The sequence below is a fragment of the Alligator mississippiensis genome, chromosome 3 (assembly GCF_030867095.1).
Source record: "Alligator mississippiensis isolate rAllMis1 chromosome 3, rAllMis1, whole genome shotgun sequence".
Lineage (NCBI taxonomy): Eukaryota > Metazoa > Chordata > Crocodylia > Alligatoridae > Alligator > Alligator mississippiensis.
The window spans coordinates 122,725,824-122,738,782 of NC_081826.1; the positions used below are offsets into that span (position 1 = coordinate 122,725,824).

Sequence of the window (12,959 nt, forward strand, 5' to 3'; positions counted from 1 at the left end):
GCTAACACATTTATTACACCACGTTGGCTTTTTCTAAACCAGGCATTCTTAGGACACCCCTTAACTGCTGCAGTGAATAGTTCTGATGGTCCAATAGGAGGGATTTTTCTTTCCAAATCACCCTGGACACAGAATTCCAGCAAAGTATTACAAGACATCCTGTTGTTGCTGTTTTCTGACTATGAGGGAAGTCCTTAGTTACTAAGGTCTCCTGGCACTCCTTGAAAGGGTAGGTTATTACCCCTCATGTCCTAGCAAAGAGATCAAACTAGCATTTGCATTTTGCCTCTCTGAACGCCTGCTTCCATTTCAATTGCACATTGTTTTCTTTCTACCCTGAATTGTTGAGTTGAAAAGCTCATTGGTCTTGAGCTGTTTTATCCCAAGGAGGCATTGCAGTGATCAACTGATTAATTTCTGAGCAGAATTCATATTTTTGTATAAGTCTGCAAAATGATTTGAAAGCTTTTCACATCAAAGGTGCTATTTAAGACAGGTGTATCAATAATTTCAACTCTTTTCAAACTGAGGGAAAACAATTTTTCACCAAAATGTAAGTTTTAGGCTCATAGAAATCAACTAGAAGCAATGGAAAGAAAGAGAAAAGTATCTACTTGACAGGCTCTAATACAACAAGGTTGTTTCCTCTTGAAAACTGTCATGATTCCACATGGTCTACATTCATTATGTTCCGCAAGTATTGTTAAATAATGTAAAATACTTGGATATCTATACACGTGCAGTGAGGCTGCTCTGAGACTTGATTAATCGAGTCTGCTGGAGCGTGATAACTGCTGTGCTCCAGCAGACTCCAGTGCCACATGCATCAGAATCCCTGTGCTGAAAAATGGTGGCAGGGGCACTTGTCCTGGACCGTGCCCTGAGGCAACCGGAGGCTGGGTTCTCCACAGAGACACTTTGGCTGCCAGAGCGTCTCTGTGGTTGGCCCTCGCCCTGGTGCTGAAGCACGCTTCCTGCCTGTGCAAGGCAGGCAGCGTGCCAGCAGCAGGACTCCAGTGCCGTTAAGTAAAGGGTCGGGGGGGGCTGGAGGAGTGGGGAGGGGACTATGGGGGGGAACCAGCTGGCCTCGCCCACCCAAGTCCCCCAATCCCTTTCCTGCCAAGCCCCACACCCCGCCTTCCCCCCCAAACTCCCCGATCCCAGCCCTGCCCAATCCCCCCCATCCTTGCCCCCCCACCCCAGCATCCCCACAATAAAAAAACCCAAACCCCCACCAGCACTTAGCAACAGTTCCAGCTGCTGTGTTATTGGGGCCCGCCCACACAGCATGGGGCAGGGGAACAGTCCCAGTGGCCACAGCCCAGGCCCTGCTGTTCCCCTCTGTCCAGAGGCCCCGGAGCCCCCACAGCCCCTGCTTCTAGGGTGAGTAGAGGCTTTTTTTTTTCTTTTTAAAGTGACAGTGCCTGGGGTTGGGGGGTCAGCCATGGGGGCCTGTGGGTGCAAGTGGGCGATGGGGCCGGCGGGGCAGCCATTGGGCGGTCTGGGTGAGCGGGGGGTGGGGCTGGGGTGGGACATGTGGGCCCTACGGGGGGGGGGGGTTGGTAGCCCCTGTGGGAGCTATTTCACCACTGTTGGGGGGCTGTAACCTGAGGGGGGGACATAGTGTATGGGGAGCTGTAACCCTTGTTGGGGGGCTGTAGCCCCTGTTGCGGGGCTGTGACCCCGGGGGGGGGGGGCATGGCCCCTGAGGGGGGACAGCAAAATATATATTAATGTATTCATGAATTCATTAAACATGTATTTAGAGTTCACTTTATTATTATGATCGAGAGATTGGTAGTCTTCCACACTGCTTTAACACTAGATATAGCAATAAAACACTGCCCAACTGATCACTGTCTCTCTGTCTCTCTCTTTATAGTGGTCTTTTGTTTTAATTGCGGAGGAACATGGATTTTGGGGTATTTTACAGAGTGACTGGAATTTTTTTTTTTATCAGGGATTTTTCAGTTTTCCAGTAGGGAACACCAGAATTCCTGCTAGGGAGGCCAGTGGCAGGATCCTGCCTGCTCAGAGCTGGCATCTTGGACCCATCTGGCTGTAGCTGACTTAGCCAAACAGGCCCAGGAGGACATGCTTTGACAGTTCAAAGCAGGCCACCACACCCAGAACATCTTCCAGGCACTAGCTGCCCAGATGGCCAGGCAGGGGCACACATGGCAGTAGTGCTGCACAGAGGCCAACTCTGCAGCCACAGCCCACTGGCAGCTGGCCGTGCAGTCCCCATCTGGGTCTAGCAGGTGTGCCGCAGGTCACAGCCAGGCAGCATCTCCCACCCCACTGCCAGACTGCTGCAGTGGGTAAAGGGTGCAGGGAACTCAGGCCTGCTTCAGCAGTCCAGCTGGCACAAGGGGTAGTGTCCCCAGGTACTAACTGGCTGGGCCCCAGAAGCTCCTGAGAGCGAGTAGCCCTGAACTATTTGCCAAGGCAGCTTTTTGTACTGATGGGGCCAGGACAGGGCAGCTTTTTATACTACTAGGGACAGCACAGGTGCTGGCCTTGGGCTCTAACTCCCCCTGGCTGCAGATCTGGGAGGAGCCAGGTAGGGTTATTTTGTCCCAAGTGGCATGACTTGCTCCACAACAAAGTGTATGTCTGAGCACATGCACAGAGGCAAAAAGCCCCGGCTCAAATTTGCACTTCTATCTGATCTGCTGCAAGCGCACGTGCTTGCATGTGTGGACGTGCCCCTTGTGTCTCTGGCTGACTGTTATTCTCTTAGTAGCCAATAGCAGGGGCATCTCTACATTTTCTGCTAACCAAATACCAATTTGTGCAGCATATATTCATTAAACAACAACAAATACATTCTTTGGCCTGCTAACATGTGGGAAAGCATGTAGAAAAGATGATCTTATCAGGCCAATGCCATTAGACCCTTCCTGTGTTATTTTGTAGGGTTTCTTCAGACCATTACAGGCCATTAACCTTTCCCTTCAAGTGAATAATGAACAATGAATTTTCCAACAAAGAACATCAACTGTTACTAATGGCAACTTCACTCTTAAGTACTTGCACTAAGCCCTATGCTCACACCCTATTTTTTTTTTAATCAATTCCAATTTGTAATAAGAAAGGTTTCCTTTGGCTTCACCTTGAGATGATAATGAACAAACCCTAAGCAAAGTCTACTAACAGCAAAGTTTTCCTTAGGAACACTGCTTAAAAAAAAAAATGAAGTCTGCTCAATAAGCAAGATATATTCCTTTCTGCTTGCCTTCACCAGCGTATCTATTCATTGGATGGTTCAATAATTTAACACCCCTGCCTCCCATTTTGGTCTCCAATTCTCCTTAGATTTCCACAGATGCATCTTTTTTGGTCACTGTAAATAACCAACACCAAAATGCAAACTGTAAGATCAGCACAAGAACCTTAATTGCACTAATGGAAATAGCATGACAACCCAGCTGAAGTGCTCTTCTTCCCTCTCACTTAATGAAGCAAGAGAAGCTAACTGTGCATCTTTTCAAGCAGTAATGTAGCCCAGTGGCCCACTCTTAATACTATTATGTGTCCAATAGTTACTTAACCATTCCAGTGTGGGAAATACTGGTTATCCTCTGACTTCTATAAGTCGGATAATATTTCAGTAGTATAAGAATTATCGTGTTTCTGTACTGTCCAGATTTTCTTGCTTCCAGAGATGCATCCCGGAGTTTCCTGCTTACCAAGGCATGACCCAGAGATCCTAGGAGTGCACCTTGGTAAGCAAGGAAAGTCTGGCAGACTCCCTGAGCTTGAGGGGCCTACCTGCGTGGGAATTTCTAGGATGTGCATAATTAGGTCCCTCAACCTCCCAGAACACCTGCCTAGGTGCCATTGGTTTCCTGACATAAAAAACAACAAACACCTGCTGCTAAATAGTGGCACAAATTCATATCACTTTGTTGTGGCCACAATCTGTGGTGCAATGAGCAGTAGGTTGTCTGTTTGCTTGACTTCTGTGCTGCCATAACAATGTTTATGGTGGAAAAGAGGCAATGAAAAGTGACATCTGTTTCCACCCTCAGTATTTTCACATCTCTTATCCACAGTCTTCCCTACTTTCTTCCATTATGACTCATCTTCAGAACTTCCTCTCCACCACCATGAATCTGCTGCTCATTACTGTTTTTTCAAATCTCTCCCAAAAAGCAATTTCTTCCATGAAGCCACCATACACTAACCCTTCTTAGTAAACCATGTCAGTAAGCCAGTAGGGGCATGGGAATGTGACGGAAGATCTGTACAAGAATCTCTGAGTCTCCTAGTGCACATTCTGTTTATGTTTCGAACTCTACAGGGAGAAAGAACATATCTCTCTGGTGCATCCCAAATGATACTTTTTGCTAATTCAATCCATTGCTGGCTTATCACTATTTTTTGTTGATGGACTTTAAAGATTTTGCACACACATTTGGGCTCTTACCTAAACGAATATCTCATATTTATTTGATTTAAGACTAGGTTCCTTCCACCCAATCAACATGGGGAGATAAAAGCCCCTCATCTTATATTAACATACAAGAAAACCTGATTAAATACACTATCGTTACATTGCTGCCAACAGTACCATGTTCTCAGTAATAGAAACCAAATATGAAGTTGATTAAAATGCAACCTAAACTGAGCCCATAAAACACATGACCCATAGAGGCTGAACATACTGATGGGGGCCTACTGCAAAGATAGGTTAGGGCAGACCATCTGAATAAGATATATAGTAGTACCCACTACATTGTTTCCCCTCAGAGCCAACCCTTTTACAAGTCATGGTGAGCCACTACATTTTGACTTCCTCTTCACTCCCACAGCTGAGATGCACATTTCTTTACCATTTCCAATTATTCCTGTTTATCAGCCTTAAATTCCTGCCAAGCGTCATCAAATGGGGCCCCAAACAGTTCACTCAGAATCCCTCTGTCGCCCCTCTCTCAGCCTGGTGTATATGATTAGTGTGGCCCTGCCTTTCATGAGGTGGAGCCACACCACACTGCCCCAAGCCTCATCTGCATGCATCTTTTTGGAGGACTCATGACAAGCACACCTGGTTCCAATCATGAGTGGGGGGCAACATAGCACATGGATCCTATGTGGGGGGAGGGGGAAGGAGGGTAATCTGGAGTATACACACATACTGAGCAGTGCTGAGCGGTGGGGTCACCATGGCATGAAATGCTGCCCAATGAACTATATGGTAAATCATGAGCCTTCTGGCTTTGGATTAATATCATGCATAAGTTGTACTATATATAAGTGGTAAAGCGATGCTTAAAAGTGCATTTGGGGTCTAGCTGTGCTAAAACATATAGCAGTTTCCAAAAAGGTAAAATGAATCAATTCTGGATGAACTGAGTTTACAGGTACCCACAGTAATTTACTATAAGCATGTTTATTTTAAAGTCAGTGTTTTCAAATTTACCCATCATTTCCATGTGCTCAGGGAGAGCAGGGTCTGACAGTAAGGACAGGGGGAAGGGGCTGCAGGGGGAAAATGTTGAGGGGACTGGGGGCAAAGGGGGCCACCAGACCCCACCCCAGAGAGATTGATTTCCCCTGCTGTAGCGGTAGAAAGGGGACAAATTCAAGGCAAACCTCCAATAGTTAGATTCTATACCTGGACCACTATAATAAATGTATAACATTTTCCATTTACAGAGTCTAATGACTGGGGGGGGGAGGGGGGGGAAGGAATGTCTTATATTTAAGTAAATATGGTAAGTTAGTTTTTCAGGTATAAATTTGAGATAAAGTCTTATGTACTTGTATAAAATCTGAATGCATCTACCACACAACCGTATCTTACTACTCTAATGTAAGACACATACAACATTAGGGTTTAGAACAAAAATGGTAAAAGAACACTTTCAGACAAGACAGTATGACAGTGCTGATGGATGGGATTGTTTAACAATATGCTACTCCAATGCCCAAAGGCTTAAAAAACTCATAATTAAAAAGCTTAAATTGTTATTCTAAATTAACACACACAGAATCAGGAGAACATTTAGGAGAGATATCTGACTTTATTAATGGAAAAACAAAACAAGCCATTGCATCCAGTGTTAAGATCACAAAGTTAAAATCACAGTAAATCAGGAAATATAAGAATCATGCTTTAACAGCAATATTCATCAGACACCTTGCTCATCTGGTCTGTTTTTTGTTTTCTAGTAAAAATGCAATTAACTTAGTATACAATAATATCTTATCCTATTAAAAAAAACTTTTCTTTATCTGACATAGCTTCCAGATATGCATTAACTATTGCACAAAAACAGGAATGAAACTTGTTTGGATGTTTCCTAAAGGCAGTCTTCTATTTTTCTTTGAAGTATTTTTTGGTTATATTCTACAATTGAATTTTGCACAAGTTTCCCATTGATAAAAGATGCCCTTCATGCAGAATAACAGCTGAATATGAAGGTAGATATATCACTTACTGAGTGATTACCATCTACCTGTGACTACTTTCCTACCTCCTTGACAAATCTGGAAAAAAACCCTCAAACTTCTGGAGAAAGCTTTTAAGGTAAAAAATAGTACTAATGTTGAGAAAGGTGGAGGTTTCAGAGATTTCATCCTCATGCTCAGTGTACCACCTTATAACCAAGCATGAAGCTAGTACTGGGATGCCTACAAGTACAACTCAGAGGTTCCCTCACAAAATATAAAACATAAAGCTTACAGTACCTGAGACACTTGATGGCGATTCAAACACCCTAGATCAACTAATGAAGATCAATCAAATCCAGCCATAACTGACATACTTTAGCAATATACATTCAGAGCGTATATTGAAAACACACTGTTCAATTGAACAGACATGCCCAATGCTATATTTATACTATTTTAAAAAAGCTAATAATCATAGCCAGGTAAGTATACAGAAGAAAATACATTCCTCTATTTTTTCTATTTTTTAATTTCCTTTATAAATTAAATATGTAAAAAGTTAATAACATTAGTAGCAAAATGTTGATCTGGGCTTTAATTTCTGGCCATATGGATCAGTTTCCCCCAATAAATCAACTTCAGCACAAAGTTCACCAAATACTTCATTATTTCTAATTTCCATCTGACATTTTGCCAAGTTCCATGATAGCATCAACTGAGAAAATATAATCATACCCAAGGCATATGATGATCCAGTATTTGAAATGGAATTAAGAACTTGCATTAATTTTGAATTAATAAATAAGACTGTAATTATTTAGTGCTATTACAACATAAAAATGTTCCTCTATAAAACTTTAAATAATTGGTTTATCCTGAATAGGAAGTAAATATGATCACTAGGAAAACACATGCCAGTACTGGACCCTGTCTCTCATTGAAGGGAGTATACATGAAGGCTGCACCCAGAGAGTGGTGGTGGACGAGTCTTATTCGACCTGGAGAGATCTGGGCAGTGGGGTTCTGCAGGGCCTGGTCCTCGGGCCTGCACTGTTCAACATCTTCATCAGCAACTTGGACAAAGGGGTAAAATGCACCCTGTTCAAATTTGCAGATGACACTAAGATGTGGGGAGAAGTGGACATGCTAGAAGGAAGGAATAGGCTGCAATCGGATCTGGACAGGTTACAGGGGTGGGCGGATGAGAACAGGATGGGTTTCAACACAAGGTGCTGCACCCGGAGAGGAAGAACCAGCAGCAGACCTACATGCTGGGAAACTTCCTTCTCGTTAGTGCAGAGGCAGAGAAGGATCTCGGAGTCATTGTTGAGGCCAATATGAACATGGGCCGACAGTGTGGGGATGCTGTCAGGAAGGCCAACCATACCTTGTCATGCATCCACAGATGCATCTCAAGCAGGTCCAAGGAGGTGATCCTCCCCCTCTATGCAACACTAGTCAGGCCGCAGATAGGGTACTGCATCCAGTTCTGGGCCCTGCACTTCAGAAGGGATGTGGATAGCATGGAGAGGGTCCAGAGGAGGGCCACCTGCATGATCAGGGGTCAGCAGGGCAGGCCATACGAGGAGAGGCTATGGGACCTGAGCCTCTTCAGCCTCCACAAGAGAAGGCTGAGGCGGGATCTAGTGACCGTTTACAAACTCGTCAGGGGAGACCAGCAGGCATTAGGGGAGTCCCTGTTCTCCCGAGCACTCCCAGGAGCGACAAGAAATAACAGTCATAAGCTGGCAGAGGGTAGATGCAGGCTAGATATCAAGAGGCGCTACTTCACTGTCAGGGCAGCTAGGATCTGGAGCCAACTTCCAAGAGAAGTGGTGCTGGCTCCTACCCTGGGGGTCTTTAAAAGGAGGCTGGATGAACACCTGGCCAGGGACATTTGACCCCAGTACTCTTTCCTGCCATGGCAGGGGGTCAGACTTGATGACCTGCTCAGGTCCCTTCCGACCCTACCAACTGTGAAACTATGAAACATATCCATATACATACATATAACCCCGCAGCATGCGTCTTTGTAGGATGCTCACTTTAATTGTTAGTCATTACTAAAATGATTATTTGTAGTGTTGAAGGCTAAAAACACTGAGGAATTCAATAAGTTAATCTTATACTACATTTGTCTTCCAGTAACTAATGCACTGAGTCTTCTCTCCCTCTCAAGTTACACCTTAGATTTATTCTACTAGACCACAACAGTGTTTTCATCCTCAAGCCATGAAAGACCTCATAGAGCAATGATGGATAGAGCACTCTTACAGATGCACTTCCATTTGTTTAGGATATTTTGGTCAGTCACTCAGCTCTAATGATCTTCTTGCAGTAACATTATAATGCTTACAACCACAATTCACTGCTGCCCAAGTATTTTTATGCCAACGTGATGAACATTAGGCGTGAGAAATGCTTGTTTAATTTACATCAAGAAACAATCACAGGCTTCAGTGTAGGCTTCTTATCTTGCCATTTTAGACTTCTGAACCTGTTCTAACTCATTTTAAAGCTTATTTCATTTAAGCCTGGAGAAACTGTCAGTTATCAACTACCACATCAGAACTCACCTGATCCACTAACTAAAAAATTACCCAGATATTATTGTATTAATATAACTCTGGGGCAGAAAGTTAAGTTCGCATTTAAAAAGTTAATGTGTGTGAATTCACAGGGTCATGATGCATTCCTAAATGTGGTTGTTTGGCATTAAACTAAGAGAACAGGGCGGACAGGGGAATTTGGTTAGAAATTTATTACAGGTTTCTCTCGCCAACCACGTGGGTTAGGTTCCTGAAAGTTCCCGTGGTTGGTAAAACTGGCAGGGCTGGGGGAGCAGGGGCTGTGGGTGGGGGGTGAGGGGCATGAGCAGGGCCAGGGGGACCATGGGGGGTATTTTCCAACTGTACCACCCCACCCCTTCTATGAAGCTTAGATACTCAAAACTGTGGTTTGCAAAACCATGGTTGGCAAGGGAAACCTGTATTCCTCCTCAGGTACGTTCAGTAGTTTTCTAAAGACACAGAACCCTTTCATATCAGCGCTTCTGACATGGACCCCCTCCTATCCTTTTCTAAAGAATGATGCGGAGCCAGGCAAACTGGTCCCACAAATGGCAGTGCACTGCATCCTGACCTGCTCTGCCATTACTCCCAATGTCTTTGCAGAACCCCTGATGACCTACCCTGGCATTCCAGGGTTCATGGAACACAGTTTGAAAATTAGTGCTCTAGAGATGTAGTAAAAGAGTTGTGGTGGTGTTAAAACTGGAGGAAGCATGAAATTCTCTCAGAGAAGCAGAGAGAAGAAAGATATGCTTCTGGGAGGAGCAACCCAGGTCTTTGTAAAAAGGCCACACGCCATTGTAGAGCTTTGGAAACAACAAAAACGGAAGTTTTTAGCTACAATGAGATATATTTTGGCTCCAAGAACACAAAACTCTCCTATCTGAATTAATGAGGAAGAGAACCCATATTTGCCGTTAAGAAGGAGAGAGAGCCTATATTATCTATTAAATTTAGAGGCTAACAAACAGGACTGAAAAAAGTTCATGTGCACCTTAATTTCCCCTTCCTCACTTTTTGGTCTGTACAATGTCTATTTAAAATCCTAGGGTCCTGAAGAGTTCTTATACATTCAGCAAGTAGCTTGCAAACTTGAGGCAAAACATTCATAACTGCCAAAACTAATAATTCTTTAGCTTCCTTTCTCCTATCTCTTTTTCTGAAAGGAAAAGCAACCTCTTTCTAATGCAATTTTGTTCCTCCTCCAATAATCAAAGTCTGTCTGATGATGAAACGAACTATGTAGTAAGTCAATCTCAAAAAGCTCCTGCAGTTTGAAAGATTTTACTCACTTTGCTGGAATTGCCTGTTGCAAAGGCATGAAATCTCTCTGGAGTTGGTAAACTCTTTCAAATTTGCCCAGGTTATACCTGTATAAATCACCTTTCTTGGGACTCTGGAGACCAGCCTCTTTTTTTTTTTTTTTATCTCCCCACTCTCTCCACCCTGGTGCCCAAACAAGTTCATAAATCTACCAGAACCTCTCTAGAGTATCTTCTATAGTACTGAATTAAAAGACTGATGGACGAGTGTGACTGCAAGGCTAAACCAAGGATCAATAATAGGACACACAGTAGAGGAAACACTTGGTCTCAAGCAGTAAGCTCAGCTACTTCCTTCATAACCCGGCATAACCTCTCAATTTAATTTCTGACCCCCTTTCCTACGCATGAGTGACTAAATTACAACTTGAAATAGTGCCTATATTTGACAGCTTGCAAGTAGATTTAATCCTCTTGGTATGGATTTACTAATAATTCATCAGTCCAATTCCTCTTTGAAATAACTAGTAATTCAAGCGTCTGACATCAGAACTACCTGACCCAGTATAATCTTGTTGGGATTAATAACCCTGAACTATTAAAATGTAATTTATCAATAACTCCCACAGAGAACTGATTATTGCAGCCTGCAGGAGAGTCTGAGGGAAGATGGAAAATAACTATAAGAGAATGATACAAAGGTATTTGCTTTACTAAACAGGAATGTGACAAGTATGCACAAGGAAAAGGAAATTCCTACTTCTATTTTAGGAATGCTCTAGAGATGGTGCTTGGAGCAGTAATGGGGACAAAGGCCAGTTCAGACTGGATATAAATTACTGCCTCCTGGTTTGTTCTTTTCTTTAGTGTTTAAGTTAATTTAGTATTCATGAAAAGTGCTTTATATCCCTAGAGACTAAAGGCCTGTCTTTATTCACAGAACAATTACACCACTGGATGTAGTATCATAAATTATCCATGTTGTCAGGAGAACATATTTACAAACCTGATCTGGAGGAACCAACTTTAGGTGGAGAGGTGAAATTAGTTTTAATGCTCAATAATTAATAACAATGCTTTGCTTTTACAAAGCTCTTCTCTCCCTGTGGTTGTCAACTGTTTCCACAGAAAATATCGTGACATTTCAAAGGGTCAGCGAGAAAAGGAAGATTAAAAATTTCCAACTGTTTTTCTGCTTACTGTGTATGCACACAGAAATCCCTGAAGAGGTGAAGGCATTTTATCCGAGTGCTCTCACTGAAGAAGGCTCTGGCTAGAGCCAGCTGGCTTACTCTAGGGGAAAAAAAGCAGTCATCAGAGCGGTACAGTTCTAGTTATGACAGACTGTCGCACTGAAAGTGCCCTGATAACTATTTGGTTAATGTGCCAAAGGCATCCTGCAACTAGTATAACGTGTACACACATCTTCCTTCAAATTACAGTTTCTCAAGGTCACATCTTGTCTAACAGTTTTAAAGGAAAAAACAAAGAATGAGCGGTATGGAAACGGATTCTGAATTCCAGCCTCCTGGCCTGTCATACATTATAAGGGGTCACTTGATGGATCCATCAAGTTTCTTTGGTAACAGAACCAAGGAACTTGGTTAAATTGTAGTTAAGATCGTGGAACTGCTTCAGTTAATCTCTCATCTCTCCTGCTCTATAATAAATATTTATGATTTAGGCTGAAATTTTCCAGAATTGATTCATCTCCAGAGCAGCAGTATTCTTTAGATGTTTCAACAAGATCCATCCATTTATTCATTCAGAAATTAAAAAAAGGAAGCAAAAACACTTCCCCATATTAAACTATACTTTTGTTGTTGTTTAAAGAGAATTCAAGAGCAAATATGTCTGAAATTTGAAACTTGACATAGATACAGATTCTTAATGAGAAGTTGTTAAATGTCACTCAAGTGTATTATTCTGTATTAATACATACTATCAAATATATCAGGAGTCCTGGGCTTGATTGTGATACTATAACTTAGCATTAACAGTAGGGTTTTTCCCCCAAATTTAATTACGTTTAATGAGGAGAGGTTCCCATGTATGCTTTATCTCATTATATTGCAATAAAAGGACACCATCAATGGGAAGTCAATGACAAATGACTATATCAGGCAGTATACCCTTATCTATATCTCCTGTTAATTTTCAGTTAGTCTATAAGATGCACATCAACCCTGCATTCTACCTGTCAATTTTTCTCAGTTTGAAGTATTGTTTTTACTATTTCTATAGTTTTTAAAGTATTTCTCTCACCTGCTGTTTTGTGAAAGACTCACATAAACAGGGGAAACTGACCGCAGAGTGGAAAGGTTGAAACTTAATACAAAGGATTACCAAATACACATTCAAACAAACAAAATTCAAAAGAGGAACTGTTTTTCTTTACTCACTTCCCATTATCGTCACAAAGGAAAAAAACTGAGAAGAAATCTGATCTAAGTTCATCTTGTCCCTTTAAAATTTTAATAAATATTTTAAATAATCTTCCTGCCCCAAAGCTTCTTAAATACCCTTTTGATGTTCTTGGTAATTGTGGCACCACAAGAATGATTACTTTTTGCACACTACTCCCAATTAGTCTACATGATTGTTATATTTTGGTATGAGATTGTATATAATAAAAACAGACAATGTGTATTGTTTTTCTATTTTACACAGGTGAATAAATAGTCAAAGCAACAATTTCACCACCTGTACAAACCCTGACCTATCTGTA

The 12,959-nt window shown here is 42.3% G+C and overlaps 1 protein-coding gene across 5 annotated transcripts in view; it reads right to left on the reverse strand.

Annotated features, from left to right (window-relative positions):
- The window catches only part of LYRM4 (LYR motif containing 4), a 129,191-nt gene that overhangs the window by 48,771 nt on the left and 67,461 nt on the right, over nucleotides 1-12,959 (reverse strand). Inside the window, exon 3 of one of the 5 annotated variants that reach the window (XR_002091169.2) lies at nucleotides 11,432-11,524. The exons of the other annotated variants lie outside the window; for them this stretch is intronic. The gene's annotated coding sequence lies outside the window, so the exon portion shown is untranslated. The remainder of the gene's footprint in view (nucleotides 1-11,431; nucleotides 11,525-12,959) is intronic. 5 annotated transcript variants of the gene reach the window in all.